We start from the raw sequence: 11,755 nt of genomic DNA, 5'->3' as shown, positions 1-11,755 counted from the left end.
GGTCGGCGCAAATCAACACATCTTTCTTGTCGGAGGGGGCGGTGATCATGTTCATCGGCCCGGGCATCTTCAACATGTTGTAGGTGTAATGTGAAGTCGCCATGAATTTGGCTAGCGCCGGGCGGCTGAGGATCCCGTTGTAGGGCAAGGGGATCTCGGCCACATCAAAGACAATCCTCTCCGTCCTGTGGTTCAGCTCGCCTCCGAACGTCACGGGCAGCGTGACCTTTCCCTTCGGCTGGCTCCTCCCCGGGTTGACCCCTTGGAATGTGCCCGTCTCCTCGAGGTCTCCATCAGGGATTTGCAGCCTCTTGATCACAACGGGCGAGATCAAGTTCAGACCGGCCCCGCCGTCAACCAGCATCTTCGTCACCTTGAAGTTGCGGATTGTTGGTGAGACCAACAACGGCAAGCACCGGACCACGGTAGTGCAGTTAGGGTGGTCCTCGGTGTCAAAGATGATAGGCGCGCTGGACCATCTCAGTGGCTTCCGTGCGTCGACCGATGGCTCCACCACTGTGATCTCACACGCCCACTACTTGAGCTGGCGGTGGGATGTATGCAGCGAGGCTCCACCGTCGACGCACATGGCTTCTGTAGCTTTCTGGAACTCGTGGTCGCCGGACTCATCGCCCTCGTCATGATCATCGTCTTCCTGCTTCTTGTCGCGGCCCGAGCGGGCCTCTCTTGCTGATTATCTTTGCCGCGGCAGCCTCCTTGGCCGCCATGCTTCTTGCTGGATCCCTTGGCACCCTCTTGACCCTTCTCCTTGCCCCGCCGCTCATATTCGGCTTTCTGCTTCTCAGCGAGCAGCTCTACTTGCCGGCAGTTCTGGAGATCGTGACCTTTGGTGTGGTGGATCTTGCAATACTGCTTGTCGGAGCCTCCTAGCTTGTCGGCAGCCGCCAAGGCCCAGCAAGCGGCACACCCGGCAACCTCCTTGTCGGGGACACTTGCCTTGGGCTTCTTGGTGGCACCGGTGTTGTCGGATCCCTCGACGGCAAGCACGGTCTTGCCACTGTGCTTCCTATTACGGCATTGGCCCTTCTTTGCCGGGGCGACGGTATCATTCGTGGAGTCGGTTTCCGCACCGGCGTCTTCGCTGGGGTACTTCCTTCCCTGTTCAGCACGAGCCATCGATCGGCCAGAACATAAAGTTCGGCCACATCCCTGACCTTGTTCATTGCCAGTTCCTCACGCATCTTACGATTGCGCACATTCTGATGGAATGCACTGATCATGGCGGTAGGATGAACGTCGGGGATGTTGTATTGCACTCGGCTGAACCTTTGGATGTACTTGCGCAAGTTTTCTCCTTCCTTCTAGGGGATGATATGCAGATCACTTGCCTGGCCATGAGCTTGGTGGCCTCCGGTAAAGGCGCCAACAAACTCATGACACAGATACGCCCAAGAAGAAATGGATTCTACCAGCAAGTGCATCAACCATGACATAACATTGGGCTTAAGTGCCAACGGAAAGTAATTGGCAAGCACCTTGTCATCGCGAGCCCCAGCAGCTTGCATCGCGATGGTGTAGATGCTGAGGAACTCCGACGGGTGAGTCTTGCTATTGTACTTTTCGCCAATGTCAGGTTTGAATGTGCGGTAGGAGGGCCACTGGAACTGCCGCAACTCGCGGGTGAAGGCCGGACAACCTATCTCATAGGGTAGGCCACCGTAGCCTCCCGGTGCTGGGTGGTCCATAGTGGGCCCTGCCCGCCTGTCCGACTGGTGGCGCGCATCGCGCTGGCGCTCGATGGTAGTTCGAGCGTCTTCATGAACTCGCTCCCGAAGAACCTGGCGTTGGTCGCGGTGGGTTCGCGGGTCGGACGATGCTACGGAGATATCATCACGAGCGTCATTGCGCCGGACCGACACCCGCGGTGGTCGAGATGGAGGAGGGGAGTGCTCCGTGGCCGCATCGCCTCCAGCCCAGCCTCCACTGGCATGCGGTGGCCCGACGGAGCGACGGCCTACGGGTCCCGCCGGCCGCAACTCGTCATTGTTGGCGATGCCGACGAGGCTCCGAACGGTGGCCCTCCATTCATCGAGCTTCTCCGCGGCGGGAGGAAAAATCGAGGAGTAGCTGCGCGCGTGCTAGGGCTTCTGCTGGCGTGGGTGGCGGCGAAAGCTGGGTGGACCGCGATGCGCCTTGACTTCTAACCGCGTTAGAAGGAGCAGCGTCATGGCCCCGCAGTCGTTCGCCATCCCCGTCAGCACCTCGGCGCGCATGCTGGCCTTCCTCATCATGCGAAGGGTGCATGGGACTCTTCCCAGGACGGCACCCAGGATCACCAGCAGGGCGGCGCTACTCGTCACGCACAACCTGAGAAGAGCGCGCCATGGGCGCCGGTGTTGGCATCTTGGAGGCCGCTACGCCGCCGTCTGGCGGGATGGTGGCGACCCTGGAGGGCCCCGCGCCGCCTGCGAGGGCCCCGACCCTATCGGTGTTCTGGGAACGGGGGTCCCCAGACTTGCCTGCCTGCGGCCTGCGGCGTGGCTCAAGTGGGGGCCCAATGAAGCCCAGCTTTATCAGCTCAAGCTCAAGACCCTCGCGAGGGGCCAAGCCTCGCGGGGTGGACGACAGGAAGCTTCCTCAGGAGCAGCCTCCTCAGGCAGGCTCGCGAGGAGGCGGAGAGATCAAGGCAGGGCACCTCCCGAGGGGCCCGTGACGCAAGCCATGACGATAAAGTACCAGGCGGGCGCCGGCCTGCGCAGTGTCCTTGTTTCCCTTTCGGTTCAAAGGGGGCAAGCACAGACCAAGGCACCGGGCAAAGGTTGCCGTTTCGGTGCAACAATACCAAGACCAGCAGAACGGCAGGATGGAGGTCATCATGGAGCCCAGGACGGCGTCACCATCAGAGCCTTTGGCAGCTGAAGACCAACTTTAGTCAGGATAAGTGTACCAGATGTTCCCCTTCAAAATGGCCAATTGTTGGCGCCCTTCTCGCTCATTATTTGGGGAGAGGCCCAGGGCCTCCGCCTATAAATAGGACTAGCCACCCATAGAGTAGGGGGAGGAAGAAGGATTCAGCATCTAGAGAGAGCATATAAGCATCTCGAATAGATCCCTCAGAAGGGACAACTCCACCACAAGAACACCCCTCGCGAGGTTGTTCTTCCCTTGTACTATTCATCATCAGACCCCGAGGCAATCCACCACACCACAAACTAGAGTAGGGTATTACACCACAATGGTGGCCCGAACTAGTATAAACCTTGCGTCCCTTGTGTTGTTCTTCGGGTAGTTTAGATCTCTTTGCGAGACTTCGAGACGTGAGCTGGTAGGGGAGAGATCTTCATGCGCACCCCAGTGTTCGAACCTCAAGGGTCTGCTGGAACCCGAAATCCGACATTTGGCGCGCCAGGTATGGGGTGCGCTGGAGTCCTCCTTCCGCCTCCTTGCGTTTCGTCGCCTCGTCGTCCTGATGTCAAGCGACCCGACTGCCAACGCCGACCGCTGGGCGGCATGGCCTATCCACGCCATGACGCCGGCCCAGGGCGACCGCAACCTTGCGCCTCAGGCAGCCCGCACTCCGCAGGGCACTGCGGGGCGCGGGCGACGCGGCGAGACGCCGCCTGCCCTCACATCGCGGCAGGTGCAGTCAGTAGCAAGAGCTTCGAACCATGCCGCGGCCACAGCACCGCACACCCGATGGGAGCAGGCGAACTCCAGGGCCGCGCTCACGATAGCCCAAGAACTGCTATGGTTCTGGCTGCTGGAGGGCAGCCCTGACGTGCTGCTGGAGCGAGTAGCTGAACTCCTAGACGCCGCCACCTCGGGAGTGCCTCCTTTCTGCGTCCATCTGCCACCCCAAGTCCAAGGCGGCTTGTATGGCGGCCCCATACGCGCTCACGTGACTCCGAGTGGGCTCCAGGCCCAGCTCAACACCGACCCAGCCATCAGCACCGGGCGCCAAGTCGCACCACCCCCATCTCTGGCCGATAAAGGAGCACACCCCGCGACCTTCAGCCTCGGCGGGCCACCGCGCCATCACCCTCAAGACAACGCTCCAGGCCGAGCTGCATGGCATGTGGGGCACTACGGCGAGAACCGTGGGGTCGCGGTGCCAGAAGCTTATGTGCCCCGCATGGTGGATCGATAATGCGCACCGGAAGAAGACCATGGCTCGTTCCTTGGGCCAGGCTGGGGCGAGGAGCCACCAGAAGCTAAGCTCTTCCAAGAGCCCCAAGAAGGCCTCGACGACCATGCTAGTGGCAACAACTATCTGGTACCGCTACTTCCTCAGGAGCAAACTTACACTAACCATGGGTCACAGGGGGTACAGGTTGCCGCATCAGATGGCTGCCCCAATCCAGCAGCTTCCTACCTCTCAGGAGGAGGGCACCGGGGGCTGCCGGAGAGGGGCCAAGATCCGGCCTCGCCCACGCGGCACTCGGAGCAAGGCGCCCACAGGAGGTAGGCCCTCTGCCGGGGAGGTGCCCCAGGGCCTGCCCCCGGCAAAGGACCCGTGGTCGTCGGGGGAACCGCTGGCGACCGCTCTATCCCATGAGCGGCATCCTTGGTTTCTGATCATCGTCGGTGGCAATAGAGTGTGGCGCAAGGCGGGGCCCTTGTCTGGCGATATGAAGCAAGGCCGATACCTGTGAAGAAGGCCCAGTGCCTGTGAAGCTCGCCGCCCCGTGACACTCTCACGTAATAATGAGTGGGGTTGTACACGCCCCGGAGTCTCCGGAGAGCTGCCCTCGGGCCTCGGGGGCTCCCGCCCACGCCCAGTGGCAGCACTTAGCTCCGCGCTGGTGAGAAGACGTCGAAGACTAGACTAGGTGCCGGACGCGGCTCTTTTTCTTTTCTGCCTTTCTCTTGGTTATCAAGTTTCTTCGATTTGAATTTAAGTTGGATTTGAGCTTGAGACTTGCGTGTGTTTGGGGATGGGGAGCTTAGTCTCGTTCGAGCAATCTCTCATGTTCTGGTTTCGGTTTTACGTCCAAGTTAGCTTCAGCTGCCTCCCCTCGCGAGCCGGGCCAGGCCAGGCACGTATACAATTCGGACCACTGTCGCCGCACCCTCTCCAGAGGTTCTCACCGCGGGATCAATAGGACTACCCAGAAGACGCTCGAGGCATTGCGGCCTCCACAGCCTCGCTCGGGACTCATCAGGGTCAAAAGGTAAACGGGTCAGCTAACCCATCGCCAGGCCAGTGGCTAAGCTCACGCGCAGCGTTACACTTACAAGGATATTGTTAACAAACCTTTACATGAGGGGCTTCCCCTCCCAAAATGCTCTTACAGTCTTCAGGGCCAAGCCCGAAATTTCTTCACGCATGGTAAATCACGAGGGACGCGCGATCAGTCGGACATATCACTCGCCGCGTCATCTGAGGCGCCTCCGAAGGCGTCCTTGGCGTCGCTGACATCATCACTAGCATCCCCAACACCTCCGCCGGTGCCAGGCGTGTCCACCACGTCGCCTTCATCGGCGGCCACGATCATGCCATCATCGTCAGATGCGAAGGCCCTAACGAGGGCGTCCACGTTGTCTTCCACCCATTGCGCCAGGTCGCCCCGGACGGCTGTGGGCACGGGTGCAATGGCGGCGTCGAAATCGAAGTGGGGGTCCATGTTCTGCAGATGGCTTAAGACACAGGAGAAGGCACGCCCAAGCAAGACTCGGCTCCTCTCCTCGACGAGCCAACGAGACCTCTCGGAGCGGTTCTCCAGAAGCGTCACCACGTCAGTGAAGTATTGGAGGTTGCCGGCATAGTTGGTCTCATGCGGCACCGCGGCAGCGGCTTCGCAGATGTTGCCCAAGTCCGTGTTAGCCCGCTCCCTGAGCGTTCAGAGCATGGGGGCGTTCTCATGCTCCAAGACCCGCCTCTGGCGGATCTCGTCCTCGTTCTGCCGCGCGATAGCCTTGGCGCCATCGACCCTCTATCGAAGAAGAAGCAGCTCGGCGCGGGAAGAGGCCAGCTCCGCCTGCGCCGCACCTAGGGTAGCTGCGGAGAGGTCTGCACCCCGCGTCACTTTGTCCAGCTTGGCCTTGAGGGCCGTGGTCCTACCTTCAACTTCGGCCCTGATCAACTCCAACCTTGCTTCATATTGGCGCTCGAGACCCGAACGAGTTTCCGCCACACAGCGGTCAACCTCTTCCTGGGCTTGGGATTCACGCACGGTGACGTCATCCTCCGCCCGAGCCACTAGGCGCTCCCTCGTCTCCAGCCGCTCAAGGTCACGGTTGCGCTCGGCGGCCTCCAGCGTCAGCATTTCCTCGCGCTTCTGGAGCTCCGCCTGGTCGACGAAGGCCCCCTTCAGCGACACAAGGGCCGCCTGGCGCAGCTCCACTTGCTCCTCCAGGGAGTTGCTCCAGGCTTGGAGCTCCCATACGCGCTCCTCTGCATCCTTGCGACGACGGTCTGCTTCACGGGCCTCCTCGACCGATCGGGAGCAGGCCTCTCACGAGGCCACCAGTGACGCTTCAGCCTTCACGTTGTCAAAGTCACGCTGGTGACGCGCAAGGGCCACGGCAACCTTCAGCTTGCGCCTCTCTTCAGCGAGGCGCAAGCCCTCGGCCTCGAGGCGCGCATCTTCGCCAGCAAGCTCTGTTCCGATCCGGCTTACTGCGTCCGTCGCCCCTTGGAGAAATTCTTGGTGAAGGGCGCGGCGCTCGCGAGCATGCTTGAGTACATCTTCCTCGTCATCCTCCACCGCAGGCGAACCAGGGGGGCACTGGGGTGGCATGCCCCCTCCCGGCGCGGGGCTGGGGGCTGGTGCCCCAGCGATCGCCACACGGGCCACACCAGGAGCTCGGCTTGGCACTGGTTCGTCCCAGAAGAGAAGCTTAAGGCCGACTTCAACCAATCGCTGCTCACAATTAGGGAAGGAGCACGGGGCAAGCTGGTCGTGCCCCAGGAGAGCCCGTGAAGAGAGGATACCAGGCGCCCAGGCTCGAGATGCCCCACAGGACGGGCCACTCCTCCAGCTGGCCGAGCGGCGGGAGCCCCTCCCGAGCCCGGCACGCCCGGGGTCAGCAGCAAAGACAAGGCTTGGGGGGATGGCTCCTTGGCCATCTCCACGAGCTCAACAGGAAGGGCCCTGAGAAGGCCGCGGTCAGCTGCGGGAACAGGGAAATAAAGGAGCAAAGAGGAAACATGACTTACTCATCCATGGCAAAGCACTTCCTACGCTTCAGCAGGCGGCAAGGGCGATCTTCGCCGCCCAAGGCCTCCTTCCTCTTGCGGAGGGCCTCGACATCTACTCGAAACCGGCCTAAGCGCTTGGCGCAGTGGTCGGCTTGCGGCGAGTTGGAAGCGTCGGGGCGATCGACGCTACGGGGGCCGGCCTGAGGAGCATCACCAAACACCGCCTCATGAGGGACGACCGGAGCCTCGGGAGCCGAAGGCCGGAGCTCCTCGCCTGCCGCGGCTCTCGGGCAGGCTTCATGAGATGTAGCCTCCGGGGCCCTGCGCGGCGTCTGTGCCTCCACAACGCCATCCTTTTCGGCTCCTGACGGTTCTCGTCTCCCTGCTTCGTCACCTGAGACGGGGCCACCTTGGGCAACCAGAAGAGCAACCGCGGCGACAGGATTCTCACGAGGCCCCCTGAGGCCAGTCGCGCGCAGTCCCCATTCATCGAAGCTGGGCATCTACTTCACAAAATTGGCCCTGCCCGAACAAAGATACAGGAGGGCACCATCATGTCGGAGGCTGCCCGGGGAAGGGTCGCCAGTCAGGACCTTGAGCACCGTCCTCAGCGTTCAGGCACCAGGTCCTCCCCCTGGAGCTGCATGCGGTCCTTGTGCCCCGCATAATCCCACATTCGGCGAGAGTGGTGCTGGAAAGGAGCAATGCGACACTGGAGGAACTCCTTCACAACCTTGGGCGCAGTCACGTTGAGCGCCCTCAAGGTCTCAAAGCGGCGCCAGACGAAGACGAGCGGGGCTCACGAGCGCCTCATGGGTCCAGCCTGAATTAGGAACAACTGGCGCGGTTGGGTGCGAGAGCAGGGGGCTGGGTACCCCAACGTCCACGTACAGCCACCGCTCTCTGAACTTGGCCTCAGAAAGAGGAAGGCCAAAGTCGATCCCTGAAACAGCCATCTCTGGCACGGCAAGAAAGCTCACACACCCTGAGCATTGAGTAGGATCGCTCAGGCGCAAGGAGAAGAAATGGCGCAGCAGGGCAACGGAAGGAGGAATGCCCACCATTGCCTCGCAAACAAAAGCAAAGACAGCCAGGAGGGTGATGGACTCAGGCCCGAGGTGCATCATGTGGATCTGATAATGGGAGAGCACCGCGTTGAAGAAAACAGAAAATGGGGGACCAGACCCACCCACAGGGCATCGGCGAAGAACTGGACCTCCGTGACGACCCTATCCATGGAGGCATGGGATGCAGGCCAGACTGTGGTCCTGCCGAATTCATTGAAGATAGTGGCAAGGGCAGAGCTGACCTTGTCCAAGGCTTCGAGATTGAGTATGGTGGACCGCTCAACGGCGGGGGCCACCGCCGGAGGCGAGCGGGGCGAAGGCGCGGGCTTCTTCCCCCTTTCCTTGTTCATTGGCGCCATAGAAGGCAAGAAATGGGAAGAGCTTGAGTTGTATTGGAGGCGGAGGTTGAGGTTCAAGGAAGAAGGAAGGGCAGGAAGCACGCGGGCGGTGAGAAGGGAGTAGCTGCGTGCAACCACGGGTCCGCCTAGCCAGGCGTATCATGAGGCATCATGGGGAAGCGGAGACGCCCACGTCCAATCAACCGCCACGCGGCGCCCAAGGCCGCATGCTGTTGGGGCCCGCGGCGCTTTGCACTTGCCCCTTCGCTTCTCTGCTAAGCCAAGTCCAGGCGTGCCTTGGGCCCGGGGGCTACTGTCGGCGTTCTGGGAACGGGGGTCCCCAGACTTGCCTGCCTGCGGCCTGCGGCGTGGCTCAAGTGGGGGCCCAATGTAGCCCAGCTTCATCAGCTCAATCTCAAGACCCTCGCGAGGGGCCAAGCCTCGCGGGGCGGACGACAGGAAGCTTCCTCAGGAGCAGCCTCCTCAGGCAGGCTCGCGAGGAGGCGGAGAGATCAAGGCAGGGCACCTCCCGAGGGGCCCGTGACGCAAGCCATGACGATCAAGTACCAGGCGGGCGCCAGGCGGGCGCCGGCCTGTGCAGTGTCCTTGTTTCCCTTTCGGTGCAAAGGGGGCAAGCACAGACCAAGGCACCGGGAAAAGGTTACCGTTTCGGTGCAACAAGACCAAGACCAGCAGAACGGCAGGATGGAGGTCATCGTGGAGCCTAGGACAACGTCACCATCAGAGCCTTTCGCAGCCGAAGACCAACTTTAGTCAGGATAAGTATACCAGATGTTCCTCTTCAAAATGGCCAATTGTTGGCGCCCTTCCCGCTCATTATTTGGGGAGAGGCCCAGGGCCTCCGCTTATAAATAGGACTAGCCACCCATAGAGTAGGGGGAGGAAGAAGGATCCAGCATCCAGAGAGAGCAAATAAGCATCTCGAATCGATCCCTCAGAAGGGACAACTCCACCACAAGAACACCCCTCACGAGGCTGTTATTCCCTTGTACTATTCATCATCAGCCCCCGAGGCAATCCACCACACCACAAACTAGAGTAGGGTAGTACACCACAATGGTGGCCCGAACTAGTATAAACCTCGCGTCCCTTGTGTTGTTCTTTGGGTAGTTTAGATCTCTTTGCGAGACTTCGAGACGTGAGCTGGTAGGGGAGAGATCTTCGTGCGCACCCCAGTGTTCGAACCTCAAGGGTCTGTCGGAACCCGAAATCCGACAGACCCCGTCTCTGGAGCCGGCGGCTGGTGGCTCATCGCCTGGCGCGCGAACGACGCCACTCACCAGGCCTGGACGGCCAAGGTGATGCGGATGTTCGCGGGCCGCGCCACCAGTTCTCTCCGCAACTTGACCGCTACTGGTCCGCACCAGTACTGGCAATCCGGTCCCGGACGAACCGATCGCCGTGGTCGTCTTTTTCTTAGGAGCCATGACGATGAAGAACAGCTAGGTCAACTGCTAGACCAGATTCTCACAATTGCACCCCCTACCTGGCGCGCCAAAGATGTTGGTGGGAAACGACACCTATGGGATCACAAGAATCCCTACTGCGGTTGCGGGGCGCAGGGTTGTGAGAAGAGCAGGATTAGTAATTAGCACAGGAATCGTTTACCCAGGTTCGGGCCGCGAGGATCCGTAAAACCCTAGTCCTGCTTGGTGGATGTATTGAGTCTTCTTGCGCTCTCGAACTAGCTATGGGTGCTATGAGGTTCGAAAGAGGCGAATCCTTTTCCTGTACGCCATGGGCCTCCTTTTATATGCGAAAGGGCTGCCACAATGGCACATAGGAGGTGGAAAGTCCTACAGTATTGCAAGCTTATCGCCCATATTACAGGACAAGATGTATTTAATGCATGGCTTAGGTGTCCCCCACTTTATCGGGGTCGGGAGTGAGGCACGTCCCGTCCATCACCGCTCTTCCTCGCTTCGACACGCGCCCTGGCCAGCGATGCATGTGGTGCCATGTAGGCAGGCAAGCAGCTGAGGTGGCGCAGTGGTGGAGCCTCCACGAAGATCTACATGCCACCATGCAGGTGCATGCTGATTTGGCCTGGAAGCTGCGTGTTGCCATGCAGGTGCCTGCCCAGCTGGTTGGGCTGGCAGCTGCATGCGAACGGCGGCGGGAAGTTGGTTGCTGCGGGCTTGGCAGTGGCCCTGCTGTCGCCTCTGGCAAGGGTCTTGTCGGGAGGCCCGGCAAGGGTCTTGCCGGGTGGCCTGGCAAGGGTCTTGCGGTGGCGCGCTGGCGTCCCCGGCAAGGAGCTTGTCGGGGGTCTCGTGGGTCTCTTCGGTGAGGATCTTGGTAGGGAGTGTTGCCTTCCAATCCTCATCTGATCTTGAGCATTCTATGTCTTCACAAAGATCTGCATGCCACCATGGAGGTGCCTCCCGAGCCCCCATCCAACGTGGTTGCTGGCATTGGAGACCGCAACTCAAGGGTGGCCTGCTCTGCTGGTGTGGGCGAGCTGCCCCGGCAAGGGGCTTGCCGGGGCTGCGGAGGCTGCCCCCAGCAAGGGTCTTGCCGGGGAAACCTGCTTTGCCCATCTGCACTTTGTGGCCTTGGTCCTTGATGTTGCCTTGTTCGTCTCGAGCTTTCGGCTTCTCTCCGGCTTCCCTCCTTTGCCCTGCTATGTGTGGTCATGGTGCGCGGCTTCGACTGCCCGTGCACAAGTAAAGGGGTCAAAAGGAGAGCCCCTACTTTTGTACACCGAGAGCGGCGATGGCAGCCTCACACCGCAGCCAAACCAGTGAACCCTTGTACTCCTCTCCGCGTGGGCATCCACTGCCGCGTCTTCCGCGGCTCCACGTCGTCCCCTTCCTAGGCATCGCCGTCGTCCACCGCCGTGGTGCTCTCGGCGTGGCGTGGTCAACGACCAACTTCCATCGGAAGAGTACTATATGTGGAGAGGCTGACAGTTGGGTCCACGACAACCACAAGGAAGTGCCTCCCTATTACGCGAAAAATAATTATTCCTCCACCTGATAGCAGGGACCCACCAGATGGGCCACCAGTATTTCGCGAAAAAAAACGTTTCCCCCCTGACTGCTGGGACCCACCGGACGGGCCATCGTATTTCGTGAAAAAAACTCCCCCCCCCCGCCGTCAGCTCGGACCCACCAGAAGTGTCTCCTTATTACGCACAAAAAAATGAATACTCCCCCTGCTAGCTGGGACCCACCTTGGTGGGAGGCTGACTTGTGGGCCTACTAAGTTGACGGGGACGGAGGGCTTTG

Source organism: Triticum dicoccoides, chromosome 2B (assembly GCF_002162155.2).
Source record: "Triticum dicoccoides isolate Atlit2015 ecotype Zavitan chromosome 2B, WEW_v2.0, whole genome shotgun sequence".
NCBI classification, from domain to species: Eukaryota; Viridiplantae; Streptophyta; class Magnoliopsida; order Poales; family Poaceae; genus Triticum; species Triticum dicoccoides.
This window is presented reverse-complemented; position numbering follows the sequence as displayed.